The sequence below is a fragment of the Mesoplodon mirus genome, assembly GCF_964341445.2.
Source record: "Mesoplodon mirus genome assembly, chromosome: 2".
Classification (NCBI taxonomy): domain Eukaryota; kingdom Metazoa; phylum Chordata; class Mammalia; order Artiodactyla; family Ziphiidae; genus Mesoplodon; species Mesoplodon mirus.
In genome coordinates, this window is record NC_138977.1 from 58,146,439 (window position 1) to 58,162,912 (window position 16,474).

Here is a 16,474-nt window from a genome sequence, read left to right on the forward strand (position 1 = left end):
CAGCAGATCAGAGGAAGCATGGATGGCCCATAGCAAGTTAGCATTTCCCGCTGAAATAAACAAATTCCTTTGACTCACCGCCCCAGCCATGAAGCCCTGGCCAACATCTAGAGTTACAAAGGACAGCACTGGCTTCCAGTAGAACAGAGCAACTACTAACCCCATTTTCACACCTGATATTGTCCACCACACCCCTATAAAAATATTTTTTTCCAGAAACTAATAGAAATCCTTAAAACAATAGCTTCGTTCTAGTCTTAATACCCGCTGAGATTACAAACTAACACACTGTAAAGCAACTGAATTAAAAATTATGTCCATGCACACAGTCTTACCCATGAAAACAAACATCTGCTACTCCAAAGAATATGCAACGCTGGATTCTGTCTTAATTTATAAAAAGCTAAGATGCAGGAATGGATATAAATTCTCAGTTGTCGTGGCTATGGCCACCCTATGCTATGCTATCGTCCCAGTGATGGACACAATCGTTAATGTATTTATTATTATTTAAGGACACGAGACCATCGAAGGTGGCATTTTTTCCCTTTCACCTTCTAAGGCTCTCCCTAGAACTGCCGGATGAACGCCCACGCCGCCTTCTTCCACCAAAGGTGGATCCTGCTAACAGGAGACTCTGGATCGTGACCATAGCGCCTCTGTCCCCAGCCCTAGGGAAAGCCTCATTTTAGCAAGTGGCCCTCAGCGCACCCAGCGGATCCGCCAGCGACGCGGAGGCCGCGCGGTTTCATCATTAATGCTCCTGAAGGACAATAGCTCATCAAGCCCCACCGAAAGCCCAGGACCCGTCGCGGAGCCTGGGCTGGCGGGGGATGAGGCTGAGCGACTCCTCCTAGAGGTGGTTATGTGGAGAAGGAGCAATCCCTTCTCCCTCCTCCTCCTCCCCCCGCTACTATCCGCGGCCCGGAGAACTGCCGCTTGCCGCCATTGACACGCACAGATAGAACCCAAAGAAAGGCAAAGAGTCCTGCCCGGCACCGGCGCCGCGCGGGCCGAACCTGCGCCCTGGGAGCGGCGCGCGGAGGGCACCGGGCGCCCGGAGCAGGCGGCACAGCACCAGGTGAGCCCGCCATGGCGGTGGCATTATTGTTCAGGGGGCTTCGGGGTCTGGAAACAAAACGCGCCGCGGGGGCAGTGCAGGGGCTGGAGAGAACCCCTGCCCCTCCTCACCGCCCAGCCCCTGCGGGCGCTCCCCAGAGAGCCGACCCTCCCCGCAAAAAAAAAAAAAAAAAAAAAGAAAGAAAGAAAGAAAGAAAGAAAAGAAAGACAAATTAATAAATCAAGCTGCCCAACTTGCCTCCTCAGGAAATAAAGGGGGGGGGGCGTTTGCTAAAGAAGCGGTAAAATTCCTGTGGCCGGCGAGGAGCCGGGGGCATCTTGGGCGTTGAGGGAGGGAGGAGGGATGCGGGGTCCAGCCGCGAGCCCCGGGCGAGGCTGTCCCGAGGGAGCGGAGGGCTCCTGGAGATGCGGCGTTGGGGGCGCAGAGGGGGAGAAGGGAGGCGCCCGGCCGCCGAGGGGGACTGGTCCGGGGCGGTGGTCTGCGCAGGGGCCGAGAGAGCCCGGGCAGGGCCGCTCTGGGGGCCTCAGAGGGTGCCCAGGTCGGGTGCCGGTTGCTCCGGGCTGACAATGGAAGGGGCGCGGAGGCGCCGGGAGGAAGGAAGGGACCGGGGTCCGGGGGTGGGCCGCGCCGGAGAAGGTCAGGCCGGGGACGCGGGCGGCGGAGGCGTGGGTCGGGGGTTGCTGCGCGGTGAGCGGGGCGCCGCGGGCGGCTGTGAGTCCCCGGCCGGCGCGGAGGAGGGTTCGGGGCCGGGCACTCCCCTCTGGTTCCCTTTCCGGGGCGCCCGGTGCCGACGCGCGCTGAGCTTTCCCAGGGAAATGGCGGCCCCTCCGCCGCTCGCTTGGGCAGTCCCGGGTTCCCGCTTTGCGCGGGAAAGAATAGTAATAATAATCGGAGGGGGGAGGAATAAAAGTAAAGAGGCTGAGACGCAGGAAAGGGCTGCGCCGGCCGCCAGATGCGGGGCGCAGCGGACGGGGACCAGCCATGCTTCCCCGGGCGCCTAGCCCGCTCTCCGGGAGCACCCTAGTTCCAGTCTCGCCCGCCTCCTGAATCGCGCCCACGGGTGTCTTTCCCCGCCATTCCTCCTGGGGGCGCCCTCCGCTCCTGCCCTCTTTGTTCCACACAACAGTGGCCAGAAGGGCACTGAGCCCCCAAAGGGCCAAATGCGCCTCCTCCTCCAGTAGTTTCCAGGCGCTGATTGTTCCTGGCCAAAAATGGGCCACAGCGGGCTTGATTTAGGCCCGGTCACTGATGGGTTTATTGGCAACGGCCCCAGGGTAGGAGAAGGGATGAAAGGGGCGAAAAGAGATGAGCCGAGAAACCAAACCGCGGGTTCGTGTCTGGTTAAGGGAGTGCAGCGGGGACCACAGCCCCGAGGCCCTGATGGTAAAGTAAGGGCAGTTTGGGTTTTCCAACAGCGCTAATGAACTGAGGTGTATCGGTCCAGCCTCAGGGGGCCATTCCCCAATCGGTCCAGAACGGCAAATGGTTTCCTCACTTCTCATTTGTTTGTGTCGAAATGCGATTGTACCCTCACTGGGCTGCGCAGTTGCTATTGAAACGGTTCAGTAGGTGAGAGAAAAAGAAACATTATTAATAGCGAACATGTGTCTTCCTTTATGTTTCTTATTTAGGAGCAGTTCTTTTGTGAAACACAAACCAAGCTACACGTAATTCTCAATTCTTTCATATTTAGCTGAAAGTTATCTCTTACCCCTTTGGAAAACTCTTCCTATTTTCAAATAAATGTTCAGAGCACCAAGATTTGGAGCTACACTCGTGCATTTTTAGAATTGCTTTAGCCCAAGATTATCATATAAATAAATATAGGCCTGGAGGAAGTGTTTCTCTTGAATCACGTAATTCACACCTTTAAAACCCCTATTTCCTCTATCCAGATTTCCTTATGCCCAGTTCTTCACTCCAGTTTTTCCTACCCTGTCACAGTTCCTCCTCACCTGGATCCATTTATTGCCATGCTTTAGACATTATTAATGGTTTCCTCTATTTCAAAACTCTATAAAAGAATTTACCTTCTTAGATCCAGAATGTTCCAAGATTGTGACCCTTCTCCTTCACCATTCCATCTTCTGTCTAGTTCCCAGGGATTCTGAGGCGCCTTTGGTCTGCTGTTTCCCAGTGGGTGGGACACGCTGCTAGCTATTGTCTGAGATAACCAGGTCTGTTTTCACTGCCCCCTGCCAGCAAGGCAGAAGAGAATCCTGTCTTAGGCAACTTTAAATGAAAGATATCTGTAACTTGTTCAGCAGGAGGAATGTGCAAAAAAATCAACCAACTTTCTTAGAATGTTTTTCATTCTCAAAGTTAGATGCTGTCTTGGTAAATGCTTCTGAAAAGTGTGTACTGCCCAGAGATGAACGAAAAACGTATGGTTAGAGATCATTCAACAGGTGTTTATGGAGCACCAATTTTTAAACCCCTCTGGATGGGGGAAGAAATGCAAATATGAGGAGATCATGGGCCCTGCTCTCAGAGAGCTTACACCCCCAAACCTAGGAAATAAAATATCTAGGAAGGTAAAAGAAGGGGAAAAGTGATTAAGATTGGCAAGCTAGTGGGAAAACGGGTACTTTTATATACTGCTGACAGGTGTGTAAATTAATATAGCCAACCTGGAGGGCAGTTTGGCACTGTTAAAATTAATAATGTGTACATTCTGTGTGACCCAGCATTTCTTGGTATGTACCCCAGAGAAGCAGGCAGGCGTGTACACAGATTATGTGATTCCCTTCCATGGCAGAGTTTTGGTAATTCTGAAATTGAAAACAACCCTAATGGCCATCAATAGAGAATGGCTAAATAAACTCTGGTACATCTTCTGGAAAATGAGGAAGCAGTTAAAAAGAATGAAGTAAGGGCCTCCCTGGTGGCGCAGTGGTTGAGAGTCCGCCTGCCGATGCAGGGGATACGGGTTCGTGCCCCGGTCTGGGAGGATCCCATATGCCGCGGAGCGGCTGGGCCCGTGAGCCATGGCCGCTGGGCCTGTGCGTCCGGAGCCTGTGCTCCGCAACGGGAGAGGCCACAACAGTGAGAGGCCCGCGTACAGCAAAAAAAAAAAAAAAAAAAAAAAAAAAAAAGAATGAAGTAAGTCTATATATTACTAAGACAGAAAGGTCATCGAGATGCATTATTAACGAAAAAAGCAAATTACCGAATAATATATATTGAATGGTACCATTTTTGTAAAAACAAAATAAAACTATGAATTTCTATAAGTAAAAAGGGATAGGAGAGGTGTAGAACAAGACACCCACTAAAAGAAACAAGAATTAGATGCATCGTGGAGGATTTTAATCATATTAATCATACCCATCCATAACCGTTGTTATAATATTTGAAACTTTACAACTTGGATTAATTTATATGTTGCTTGGATAACTAAACACAATTAATTTAAAAGTGATTAATAATGTGTAATAAAAGCCATAATTAAAATGCTATGACAGTTTTTAAAGGAAGAAGAGAATTCTAAGCTGGATGGGAAGGCTTGAGCAAGGCTTCACAGGGAATGTAGCAGGATTTGGAGGGAAAGGGGAGGAGGAGACAAGGCAGGCAGAAGGAAGCCTGATGCAGACACCAGGCTCTAGCTAGCACCTCCTCTTTGCTCAGCACGATGATGTGCATTCCCTCAAATCCTGGCCTGCCCTGCCCAGGTTCAGGCTGGGGAGTGAACTAAATGAACAGGTCACAATTGTTCATCACTATGATTCTATGAATATCTTAAGTTAGATTTAGAAGGAAAAAAATGAGGACATGAGTTCTAACAATGGTATTGGAAGGTGGTATTTTAAAAAAGAATGTAGTGGAAACATGAGGACGGGGGATTGGTTTTCCCCTAGATGCACAATGGTATGCATATTGGGAATTAGGTTGGAGAAAAAAGTGTTTGAGAAAATAATTCATTCCGCCCCCCACAAATACTACAAAAGGAACTCCAAAGTACTTTCAAAACAAATATTTAAGGTTGGTTTCACTTATTCATTTACTCATTTAAGGAATATTTTTTGAATGTCAAATGTGTACATAATACCATGCTAGGTGCCAGTGGAGATGAAACATACAACAAAGTATAAGAGAAACAGCCCCAGACCCAGGTCCCAGAAGTGGGGGTGAGGGGACTGGGTCTGGTCTCACCCAGTCCCCGTGTAGCCATGGACAAGTCGTTCAATGACCACAACCCCTCACTTTTATTGTGGCTAAAATTGGGCAGGAGTGGTCTAAATGACTGATCACTCAGGTCCTTTTCAGTCTTAGATTATGATTTTGTGAAATCCTATGGGTCTAACATTGCGATAATTGTGGGTTCCCAGGCAGACGGAAGGTGAGGAATATGGGATTAGAACAAGAGGGGCCCAAAGTGCCCAGCCTTGGGAAAAACAAAAGTATTTGCTGTAGAGTATGTGGCTCTTAGTGTTTTCCCAGGACTATTTCTTTTCCACCCCTTTACACTGCCTCCTAAGACCAATGAGAGAAGCAGAAAGACATCACTGAGTTTTAAGCCTCATGTTATACGCAAATCCAGCAATATAGTATTAGAATAGTCACTTTTGAAATAAAATGTTAGCCTGCATTCTGTGAAAATAATCTCTAAAACTTTCTTTTGTGGAAATAAGTCATAGTAGCTAATGTTTACTAAATGCCTTACTGCTTGCCAGGTACGGTTCCAAGCCCTTCAAAGGTATCAACGCTTATCATTCTTACGACAGCCCTATAGGTAGGCACGGTTGTTATACCCATCTTACAGAAGTGAAGAGAGAGGTTAAAATGTGCCCAAGGTCACCACACAACTGGTGGGTGGTAGATTTAGGACTCCTGCCCAGGCAGCCTCACTCCACGGCCCCACATCCTCATGTGCATGTGGTGGAAGAGGAGGTGCTGGCGTTCCAGTGATTCTCAGATTATGTTCATTTTAACATTAGTGTATGCAGATTTTCTTTTTAAACTCCTGTTTGCATCACTATTTTACCTATGTCAATAAAAGATAAAGAGCATCAGATTGAGCCACATCACACTGTACTTTAAACTGTCTTGTCACAAAGTATTAAATAAGATAAATTTGGTGGTTTCTCTGAAGCCTTTATTGTTCATTTATCCATCTCACCATCCATCCTACTTTGCCCAATTTATTTTGACTGGCATTGCCAATTTGGACTTGGAATGGAGTAAGTCATTCAAGTCAAAATTCCCATGCTTTAAGAACATGTGTGGAAACAGGCGTACGACCACCAGCCTCGTACAGGGACGTTTATTTCAGCTGATTCTGTGATGCCACAAGAATAAGCTACAGTGACCGTATTGTTTAGGTCAGAATTGCAATACATGGTCTGACCAAAGGTTTGGAGATCGTTTCTGGATATGAGAGAGAGTCCTGATGATATAGTTTCGATGCCTAAATGTGGGTTATTTCCATGACAACAGGACAAAAAAATAACAAAATGAAGTCAAACTTTTCCAGGAAATCCCAGGCCCTGTGTTCACTGGCCTGGCAGCAGTAATGGTTCATACACAGAACTGCGTAATTTGTATTTTTGCTGCCTTCACTGCTCAATAAAGCCATTACAGTAAATAGTGGTGGTAGACTATGAAAAGATAAATTTCAATAGCTCATATCGTACACTTTTAGATCAGACAATAATTCTGGTGGGTTCCCCACCAGAATGCTAAACTTCCAAATTGACCAGTTTTCCAGAATTTCAATGAGGAGGTCATCATTGCCCCCTTGCTTCTAAACTGGATTTTCACCTCTGCTGTTCTTTAGTAAACAATGTCGATCATTGTCTTGGGGTGGAGAAGAGGCAGGCCATAAACAAAATAAAGCAGTTTTTCAAGCCCACTTTTTCTTTTCTGTTGTTATCATGGGTGACGAAATAGTGACTTTGAAGGAAAGATCACCGGCATGTGATTTAATTCTACCTGATTGTTCCGTCTCTATGAACGAAGTAACAGATGGAGGGTCGGGGCTCAGAAGGAGTGACATTTTGAGCATCTTCCTAGAGTAGCAGCAACTTTTAGGTCAGAAAGGACCTCAGAGGTCAGCTGGTGCCATGGTTCTCCAGTGGAGCGCCACAGGGCCCAGAGGCCCAAAGCAGGAAAGGGTGGGGACCAAGCCATCAAGCTACCCAGGCCTTCCCCACTCCAACCAGCCTAACTCCCCCTCCTTCTGTGTGTTATACATATTAGAGCTTCTGAAAGGCTTTGTTTGAGCAAAAGGAAGGTTTTGAAAAGTCAGCTGATTTGACTAAGGGCCGCAGCTGGTCGATGCAGAACTGTATCCCCCCCCCCTCCTCCATCCACTGCACCTTCCATTCTCCCACCATGATGTGCCCTACAGAGGCTGGCCGTCGCCCTTACCTGGTGCAGGTGATACAAGATGCACCCTCACAGCTCTGACCAGGGAGCAACACTGCCTGTCACCAGCACAGAACACTGAAACTGAAGCAACAGACCCCCAGCCACTGGTCCCCGCAGTGCAGCCACTGCCTTAGCCCTGACAGTAAGGAAAACAGGGTGGGGAGGGGCAGGCAGGGGGAGGGATGAAGGAAGAGCCGTTCCGGGGCAGCTGCCTCTGCTCAGCACACCGTCTGCTCTAGCTTTGAGAGCCCACAACTGGCCCAGCAGTCATGGATGTCTCTGGGAGCCCCTGGTGGGTCAGGCAGCACCAGGGGCTGCAGCCCACCCACCGACTGGTACTGGTCCCCTCACCCACTGCCAAAGGGAGCTGCCACATCCCCTCGCTCTCCCTGAGCAGCTCATCTTGGTTCAAAGCTAGTCCCCTGCTCAGGGCAGCAAGACAGATCACTGTAAAACAATACACCTCACTATTAATTTGAAACTATTAGATTTTAAGGAAACAGGATAGCTTGTCCACTGTTCCGATTTGTTAATTCTCGAAAGTGCAAAAAGACGAAAGCCGGCTGGACCCAGTGAACAGTTTTGTTTTTATTATGTTTTCTGTGAATAAATAGATTCAGGAAGGCAAACCGGTTCATTTTCTTCTGGGGTGCGTTGCTAACTCAGAATCAAAGAGAGCTCAAAGTATTTCTATTCATTCATTTATATTCATTTCTCATCCAACTAGTACCACAGGTGGCCAAATATATTTATATTAGAAAATAACATAAGGCTAATAACAAAGGAGCAAAAACAAAAACAAAGCAAAACAAAACTTAGCTCTGGTTCAACAAAGACAAAACGTCTTAAAAAGTCAGCATGTACTGCAGTAGCAGCAGATATCCTAAATCTACCCCACGTCTGCCCCATCCCGCGCTCGGCTCCCCACCCCTTCTAGAGTGCCCCAGATGGCCACATATCCTCTGACTGAATTATAAAGAATGTGCTGGCAGTTGAGTTTCCCGCCAAATTATTCCAGGACAGGACTTGAAATGCTTTTTTAAAAGGGAATGATTTGTAATCCAATAGTATAATTTAAATAAATTGAGTTAACGCTTGGTTCTAACGTTCATGGTTGGTTAACTTGATTAATTTGATCCGAGTGTCATTTCAATGAAATTGCATTTGATACAGCTCTTACGTTATAAATTGTTAATGTGCTTTAACATATATGACAATAAGATTATATTGACTCTTCTCATTCACTTAAAGGTGGCCATGGAAGAAAATGATTTGGAAAGTATTACTTGTGCAATAATGATTTGCCCTTGGAGTTCATAAATGGAAGTGTAATAGAGCAAGTGATTTAGCTGGGACTACTGAAAATGGTTTTCACAGCTACAAAATAATACTAATAAACTTCTTTTATTTTAATACAGTATTAAGGGTAACACACCAAAATATGTTAAAATTTTATCAGGTATGAGGTTAAGAGACTTTTTTCATACCCTTTAAAAATATATTTCTGCATATAGTTAATATAATTATATTGAATTCCCTTATGTCCTACCTAGTTTTATTTCAACTCATTTTATTCTCCCAAAGGATAGTGAACTGACAAAGTAAAGATGCTTCATTGCAGAACTACTTTGTTTTTTCATAAATATTTACAATATAAAATATTCTGAAGCACAATACTACAGATTAAGGAAGTATCATGGGAACTAAAAATGAATAAATTGAATAAATTTCAGCAATTTTAAAACGAATCCATTAAGGGGTGACACTATGAATTTCATGTTTATGAACCTTACAGAAAACATTTAAAGTTTTTTTAATTCATTTCCATCATTAAAAAGCTATAAGACCTCTTAGTTTTAGATTTAAAATAATGTATATATGAAAGCATTTTGATTTATATACTTCTGAAGGCAATGATCTCAAAAGAGTGTATGTATACATATAGCTGATTCTCTTTGTTGTACAGCAGAAACTAACACAACTATGTAAAGCAATTATATTCCAATTAAAAAATAAATAAAATAAGCTGTTTTGAAATTCTAGATCCTTTGTCACGGTGGTTCATCAGCCCAACCAGACTTCACCTGTGACACACTGGCCTATAATTAAATCTCAAATGTTGACTGCTCTCTCTTTTTAAAAGACACTTTGCAAAAGCTTGGTGGCAGAAAAAATGGTCATTTAAATCAGAATTGCTGGCGGCTGCTAATGGACCGTCTTGCCAGTTGGCTACTTTGCCTTGTTCCTCTTCAGTTTGCGTATAATAAAAACTTCAAGAAGTTGTTTGAGGCATAAAAATTAGTTTACTCTTTATCAGCTGTTTATGCTTGAGTAAGAACTTATTTAAATTAAAGGAAGATAATGGTCTAAAGAAACCAGATTATTTTGTCTTTTCATGAAGGCAATCAGTGTATTAAGTTTGCTGTTTCTCACCCAGAGCAATTCATTGAATAAGGGCAAATGCTTAGGATGTTTCCTTTCTTTCTTCTCCTCCCATCTGGGATTACAGTGTAGTTTTAAATATTGTTTATAGGAATCCCATATGCTATAATTATGCAAATACAGACACACTGAGGGTCTGATTCTATTAGTGAGTCTTATACAGTCTCTTGATATGAAATTTTATATTTCTCAATTATCTCAGGACCAGTTAGTTTCCAGTGACTCACCTGGTGATGAAAGTAATCTAAATTTTTCAGTATGACATTCTTACTCAATTACAAAACACCTTAACTTTTCCTTTTACTAGTGTACTTACGAGGCTAATTCCCAAATGATGTTTGTTAAGATGTTAAATTAAAGTCACACTTTTGGTTTCCAGTTCTAAATGATGGACTCTGAGCACATGAGCTTTCCTTCTCTAGAGCCCACAGAAATAATGGTAAAAACTTACAAAGAGGGGGCTTCCCTGGTGGCGCAGTGGTTGAGAGTCCGCCTGCCGATGCTAGGGACACGGGTTTGTGCCCCTGTCTGGGAGGATCCCACATGCCGCAGAGCGGCTGGACCCGTGAGCCATGGCCGCTGGGCCTGCGCGTCCGGAGCCTGTGCTCCGCAACGGGAGAGGCCACAGCAGTGAGAGGCCCGCGTACCGCCAAAAAAAAAAAACAAAAAAACAAAACTTACAAAGAAAATAAGCACTTCACAACAAAGGGGCAGGGGCTGGTGATGGTCATCAGCAAATGGGAGATTTCAACAAATTTCAGCAAATTTCTTTCTATGACTGAAAGTACATAGGAATATGTGGATGGCATCACAGGAGGAGCCACAGCTAAGAATAAAAGCAGGAGGGAGCTGCCCTGAAGGTGGGCAGATGAAAAATGGGGAGTCATTGAAGGTCTGTCTCCAGAACAGCCAGGTGAATTGGCCTCTCTCTCTCCCCTACTCCTAGTAGAGCTTCTGCAAATCTGGCATTTATCCTCCAAACTAATGATCTGAGGTTTCTTCTCTAAAGAAATTGAACAACTACATGGCAGGTCTAGAATTTGGAGGATGGGTATGGCTCTACCAAGTAAAACTCCCTCATTCTGGCATTTGGGGGCTCTCAGTTCCTAACCAGGGACCCTAAGGTGATGCCTGCTAATTGGCATGCTCTGCACATGTACCCAGAGGTCCCAAACAGGAACTATGCCTACCAAACAGTATCTGAGGAAAGCTTTTCTATCCCATCTGCCTGTAATAAGCAACCTTGTCTTACATTCTTAAATATGAATGCATGACCAAAGATCACCAGACATGTAAGGAAAGCCAACATGAAAAAGATGAAAATAAATAAATAGGACAACTGACTGGATAAAAAAAATTTAGAGAAAGAAGATGATGTAAACACATCCCAACTAGTTTCAGAGAGATTGGAAGACATGGTGCATTCATAAAAGAACAGGATGCTATGAAAAAAAAACCATCAGAGAACAAGAAGAACGTTCGGAAATTAACAATATGATTACCAAGATAAAAATTAAAAAGACTGAGAAACGGAAGGAAAAGATTAAGGGACTTGTGACTTCCCTGGCGGTCCAGTGGTTGAGACTTCGCCTTCCAGTGCAGGGGGTGCGGGTTCGATCCCTGGTCAGGGAGCTAAGATCCCACATGCCTTGTGCCAAAAAAACCAAAACATTAAAAAAAAAAACAAAACCCAGAAGCAATATTGTAACAGATGCAATAAAGACTTTAAAAATGGTCCATATAAAAAAAATCCTTAAAAAAAAGGGTTAAGAGACTTTGGGGAGCAATCTAGGAGATTCAAGACCTGGTTTACAGGCATCCCACTAAGAGACAAGTAAAGGGAGAAGTGGGAGAAATAAAGAGATGGGAGGAAATAATCAAATACATGACAGGAAAAAAATTCCAGGAGTTATGAATAGTCTTCAAATTGAACAGGCTTATCATCAAGTGCTGATACCTAGATACATCCTTGTGAAATTTTAGAACATACAGAGAAAATTTTAAAGCTTGGGGGATGGGGGCTACCAAACTTCTCTAACACCGGATGCCAAAAATGATGGATCAATGGCTTCAAAACGTTAAAGCAAAATGATTTTGATGCTAGAAACTCTACCAAATAATAATCCAAAGATCATTCAATAAAGACAATTCCATTTGTGTAAGAAAACAAAATTTACTTCTCAGTACTGTCTCTAAAGAGATACATGAGGCAGATAAAAGGAAAACAAGGGAGAAAGCCAAGAAAGAAGAAGCCAAGGCATCAGGGATGAGCTGGGAAAGATGACCACTGGGTAAAAGAACCACTCCAAACTGAAGTCCAGCTCAGAGGGCTTCAGGAGCAAAGTCTCTGGGAAAAAAGTGCCCCCTGCAAAGAGCAGTGTGACTGAGAAGCTGGGTGATTTTTAGAATATGGTAAAGGCACATTTCTCTTTCGTCAACAAGAACAGAGAAAAAGTACAGTCAACCCTCATTATTCACAGATTGCATATTTGCGAACTTGCCTACTCACTGAAATTTATTTGTAACCCAAAATCAATACTCGTGGCGCTTTTGTGGTCTTTCAAAGACAGGCACAGAGCAGAAAAAACTGACTCATCCACTGCACACCTTACCCGCTGAGGTCAAACAAGGCCACACTCTACCTTCCTGTTTCATCTCCCACCCTGCATACGAGGGTCTTTTTCATGGTCTATTTAGTGCCACGTTTTTCACATTTTTGTGCTTTCTGTTAGTGATTTCACTGTACAAAATGCCCCCCTCCTCGGGCTTCCCTGGTGGCGCGGTGGTTGAGAGTTCGCCTGCCGATGCAGGGGACACAGGTTCGTGCCCCGGTCAGGGAAGATCCCACATGCCGGGGAGCGGCTGGGCCCATGAGCCATGGCCGCAGAGCCTGCGCGTCTAGAGCCTGCGCTCCGCAGTGGGAGAGGCCCGCGTACCGCAAAAAAAAAAAAAAGGCCCCCAAGTGTAGTCTTGAAGTGCTGTCTAGTGTTCCTAAGCACAAGGAGGCTGAGCTGTGCCTCATGTAGAAAATATGTGTGTTAGATAAGCTGTATTCAAGCAAGAGTTACTTTGCTGCTGGCTGTGAGTTCAATGTTAATGAATCAACAATTCATATTAAATAAGGTGTCTTTAAAAGAAACATACATCAAACAAGGTTTTGTACTGATCCATTGATGAAGAAGTTGTGATCAGAGGCAACCTAACCCTGTTTCCCCAGGAACAATTGTTCACTACTCACTAATTTAGTGTCCTGCCTACTTTATAGAACAGAACTACTGCACATAACAAGGATCAGTTGTAGTTACATGCATACCTCATTTTACTGCTCACAGATACTGCTTTTTTTTACAAATTGAAGATTTGTGGCACCCCTGCCTTCAGCAAGTCTACCGGTGCTATTTTCCCAACAGAATTTGCTCACTTCATGTCTCTGTGTCACATTTTGGTAATTCTCATAATATTTCAGACTTTTTCATTATTATATTTGTTATAGTGATCTGTGATCAGTTGGTCTTTGATGTTACTATTTTAGTTTTGGCTTTTTTTTAGCAATAAAGTATTTTTTAATTAAGGTATATACGTTGTTTTTTTAGACACACTGCTATTGCATGCTTAATAGACCACAGTATAGTGAAAACATAACTTTTATATGTGCCGGGAAACAAAAAATTGATGTGACTCACTTTATTGAGGTGTTCTAGAGCTGCACCCACAGTATCTCTGAGGTACGCCTGTAGTAACTTGGGCGCGTGGGGGAGGCTTTACAAGAAAGACATGATCCAAATGTGAAGCCAAGTAAAATGTGGAATGACGTTGAACAACATGTTTTCAGAACCAAGAGACTCCACTTCTTGATACTAAGACACAAGGGTCCTAGTGTTGGACCACAGAAATGTGAAGCTAACATCCCACTTGATTCTGAAGGGAATAAGAGTTACAGAGTCTTCATCATATAAATGCTGTTCTTTGGCATTTAACTTTCAAAATTATACCTAGGGAGAAAATGCAGGAGATTTCGTTATGTGATTACAGAGCAAAATAGAAATGTGATAAATCGGGATAGTGGAAAGTACAGAAGACAGGTGCAAGTATGGAGGTAAAGTTGGGAGGAGAGGACCAGGGAAAGATTTGGGCCCATACATCCTCATTTTACATGACAGTGGCTTAGGAGACAGTCCCTAAAGTTGGTGGAATTGGAAATGGAGATTGAGGTGTATTATTTAAAGTTTTCGGGAATTCCCTGGCGGTACAGTGGTTAGGACTCCATGCTTTCACTGCCGGGGCCCGGGTTCAATCCCTGGTCAGGGAACTAAGATTTGCAAGCCATGTGGCACGGCCAAAAATGTATAGATAAATAAATAAATAAAAATACAGTTTTCAAGGCAATCAATGGAGGAAGTAAAATAATAAAGTCCTTTACCTTTTTGCTTTGTTTTACTGTGTGCAAGTGTTAGATTTAAAGATAAATTCAAAATTTTAAATAACTTCTTTAACTTTCTTGTTTTCCTTGCTTTAGGGTGGCCCTGAGCAAGTCATAATTATGTTTCAGCTTGTACAGATTCACAGAGAACTTAGGGTCTCAGCCATTTTTTCACAGAGCCCTTACGCCAGAAGAAATGCCTTGCATTCCATTTATTAAGTGGTTTGGTCTCAACAACCTAATAAGTATTTCTGTCCTGACAATTTAGTAGCTCTTTGAAAAAATAACACATGAATTAGAAGAACAAAGAACATTTGCATCCTGTTCTTAAATAACCACGATGAATTACAAAGAGGGTGTGTACACCTGTTGGACATTACACGACTTCTCACACCTTGGAATCAGATTTGACACTGCCACTCTCATTTTCTGTTCCACACTGATTTTCACCCAGCACTTGCTTTTAATCACAAAAGCCAAAAATTCAGCTTTGCAAAAGATATGGCATCACCAAAAAGAAAATAGCGCACGCACACACACACACACACACACACAAAAGATAGTACAATCTACCCTGAACCTCTGGTGGAACCACAATGAACTAGTAGTTGTGGAGGCCAACAGAGGTTGACTATCACTGTATTTCACTTGAAAGCTTAAACATTAGCTGTTGTGGGACTTCCCTGGTGGCGCAGTGGTTAAGAATCTGCCTGCCAATGCAGGGGACACAGGTTCGAGCCCTGGTCTGGGAAGATCCCACATGCCGTGGAGCAACTAAGCCCATGCGCCACAATTACTGAGCCTGCGCTCTAGAGCCTGTGAGCCACAACTGCTGAAGCCCACGTGCCACAACTACTGAGCCTGCGTGCCTAGAGCCCATGCTCTACAACAAGAGAAGCCACCGCAATGAGAAGCTCGCGCACCGCAACGAAGAGTAGCCCCCGCTTGCTGCAACTAGAGAAAGCCCGCGCACAGCAATGAAGACCCAACGCAGCCAAAAATAAATAAATAAAATTTAAAAACAAACAAACAAACAAAAATCAGCTGTTGTGTCCCCAGGTCCCTTGGCACACAGTTTGGAAACCATGGCTCTAGCATCTGTTTAAAACTTTATTGTGAGCTGTCATGCAAGTTCATTGGAAAATATTTGAGGACAGAGGCCATGTATATTCTACAACATCTAATGTCATTTCTTGTTCAATAATAAATGCTCCATAAATACTGTCTTTCATTGAATCTCTGATGTCACAGATTGCAAGATGCATACTGATTTCTAGAGATAGTAAAATTTTTTTAAAAGGCATATCATAAAATCAATGAAATACAATAGTTATTTAAATAGGCTAGTGTGAGTTTATTGTCCATGTCTGAGTCAGTGCCGCAATTTAATATTTACCCTTGTGATACCTGTAAAATCTAACTCATTGGTGTTCTTACGGGCTTAAAACCCAAACATAAAAACAAATCCTAAAACAACAGAGTCCCATACTTCCCCAGCACACACAAAACCAGTGGTGTTCTACCAACTGCCGTGCTCCTGGAGGTGAAAGGAGTAAGCAGGCAACACTACATTCTCCTTGCTTCTTCCCTGAGTTTTATTTTCCTGCCCCGCCCCCCAACTTAACATGCTTAAAACTCTTCTGTTCACTTTGAGAGTAATTATGAGACTTTATACTGTGGTCATACCTTGGTCTTTCAGATGTGGAAGGACAGGTATGATGCGGATCTAGGTTGTATCTGGTCTGCTTCCCAGTTCCTCTCACATCCTCCACGTAGTGTGTATGACCACTTGGGAGAGCTGCATCCAGCCATATTCTTTCTTCGAACCTATAAACAAACATCATGTCATGTACTATAGTCCTTAAGCTCTGCCTAATTAGAACAGAACTTGTTTTCGAGCAGAAGGTAAATAAATGTAAACATTTAAGTATTAGTCTGATGGAAACATTTCACATTGCAAAAGTTCTCTTTCAATGAGTGGCCCTCCACGGAGATTCAGATTCACGGGAAGTAGATAAAAACGCATTCAGGAGTTTTTAAACTCCTGACTTCCCAAGACTGCATAGAGTCAGGGGAGGCCTAGAAAAGAAGGAAGTTAGAGGCTATCACTTCTCACCACTGCAGGCAGAGTCCAGCGCAGGCTGGGGGCCTGGGGGATATAG

At 44.0% G+C, this 16,474-nt stretch overlaps 1 protein-coding gene across 1 annotated transcript in view; it reads left to right on the plus strand.

The window, feature by feature from the left end:
• Positions 1–772: 772 nt before the first annotated feature.
• The window catches only part of MACROH2A2 (macroH2A.2 histone), a 54,454-nt gene continuing 38,752 nt past the window's right edge, over positions 773–16,474 (plus strand). The window contains exon 1 of the mRNA XM_082639672.1: positions 773–1,081. The gene's annotated coding sequence lies outside the window, so the exon portion shown is untranslated. The remainder of the gene's footprint in view (positions 1,082–16,474) is intronic.